Source organism: Tupaia chinensis, unplaced genomic scaffold, assembly GCF_000334495.1.
Source record: "Tupaia chinensis unplaced genomic scaffold, TupChi_1.0 Scaffold142285_1, whole genome shotgun sequence".
NCBI lineage: Eukaryota > Metazoa > Chordata > Mammalia > Scandentia > Tupaiidae > Tupaia > Tupaia belangeri.
The window spans coordinates 158,189-160,390 of NW_006202134.1; positions in this window are offsets into that span (position 1 = coordinate 158,189).

The following is a 2,202-nucleotide window of genomic DNA, read 5'->3' on the forward strand; positions in this document are numbered from 1 at the left end:
ATTTGGAAGTTAAGGCACATTGGCTGTGCTGCCATGAAGCCTCCTTCTCAGGCCCAACTGTCCACCAAAAGACCAGTTCCAGCAGGCCTCTCTTTGTGTCACCTTTCCATCTGGGTTACCATTTGGAAGTAGGGGTACATTGGTGGCATTTTCCTGTAACCTGTTTCTCAGGCCCTATTTCTTCTTGAGGAGACTTAGTTTCCAGTTCCATCAGGTCTCTTCTCATTAATTCCACCCCACTCCCTGGGTTTGCATTTGGAACTCAGGGCAAATAGGCTGTACTTATATGCAGCCTGCTTCTTAAGCCCCAATCATCTGCTGAGAGACCTTGGTTCAGGTTCCAGTAAGCCTCATCTAGTGAGTACTACCCCACCCTAAGCTCGCATTTGGAATTTGGGGAACATATGCTGTGCTGCTGGAGAGCCTGCTTTTCAGGCCCCAACTGTCCACCTGAAGACCTTGGTTATGGTTCCAGCAGTCCTCTCATCATGAGTGCTGCCCACCAAGCCTAAGTGCTGGGCTTGCCATCAGAACTGGGGACCCTCCAGCCTGTGTGCTGTGCCCTGTCTAGCAGCACATGACTTGAGCCTCTTCACTAAGTCATATTCCCAGAACTCATCCATAGCTGATCAGAAGTTGAAGGTTTGGAAGAGGAGCCAACCACATGAAACCACCTATATAACCTTTATTTGCTTTGATCTGGAAGACACAGCCCTCTAACAGAATCAACAGAATAACACCTGAGCTATAAGAGTGATAGTCCCTCCTCTGATAGTACTGAATATTCTCCAAAAAATAGAAGGAAGTGAATATTGTGTCAAATGACCAAAAACCAGCACAGAAGCAAAAGAAAACACACACACACACACACACACACACACACACACACACAAGAAAACAAGGAAATGACTCTTCCTCAAAAAACACATGGACCACAAAATGGACATGAAAGAACTCACAGAAATGTCAGAAAGAGTTCTGAACATTTTTTGTTAAAAAACTCAATGAGATGCAAGAGAAAACAGAAAACCAATTACTGGAAATTAGATTATTCCAAGACATAAAGAAGGAATTCATAAACAGATAGATACCCTAAAAAAAGAATCAAACAGAACTCCTGGAAATAAAGAATATAAAACAAGAAATTAAAATCTCTCTCAAAAGCATTAACAGCAGATTGGACCATGCAGAAGAAAGAATTTCTCTTTTTTTAAGAATTATTTTATTTAACTTTATTTATCCATTTATTTATTTATTTAAATTTGACCAGCGAGGGAGGGAGTGAGAAAGGGTGAGATAGAAAGAGAAAGAAAGCCACCAGGTCCAGGACTCAAACCATGGTAGGCTATGTGGGAGTCCAGCACCCCCAACCACCACGCCACTTGCCAGCCCCCAGAAGAAATAATTTCTGACCTTGAAGACAAAGTCTTAAACAAAGACAAAAACACCACAAAAAAAAAAATGAGAATAACATATGGGAGGTTCTAGATACCATGAAACACCAAAACATTCATATAATAGGTATTCCAGGTAGGCTTAATTCAAGGAATGAAAGATGGTTCAAAATACACAAAACAATAAACATAATACATTGCATTAACAGAGAAAAGATTAAAATAAGATGATCATATCAATGGATGCAGAAAAAAAGCACCTAATATGACATTCCTCAATTATTAAGACTGAGCAAAATCCACATAGAAGAAACATTCCTCAACACAATAACAGCCAAATATAAAAACCCCATAACTGACATAATACTAATTGGTACAAAGCTGAAAGTTTTTCCACTAAAAACTGGAAAAAGACAAGACTGCCCACTTTCTCCACTCCTTTCCAACACAAAACTGGAATTCATAGTCAATGTAATCAGAGAAGAGAGTCAAAGAAAAGGCATTTAAAGAGGAATAAGAGAAGTAAAATTCTCTCTATTTGCAGATATGATTATATAAATAGAAAACCCAAAAGATTTCACACACGCACACACACACAACTCCTGAAAGAAATAAGTGAATACAATAAAGTGGTAAGATAAAAAATAAAAAAAAAATAAATAAAAAAAACATAGCTTTTGTTTTTGGAGAGGTTTTTTGTTTTGTTTTGTTTTATTTTGTTTTTGCTGTAGGGCGAGTGCGCTCACCAGACAGACAGAAAGAGACAGAGAGACAGAAAGCGAGAAATCACCCCCCCAGAGGGACGGGC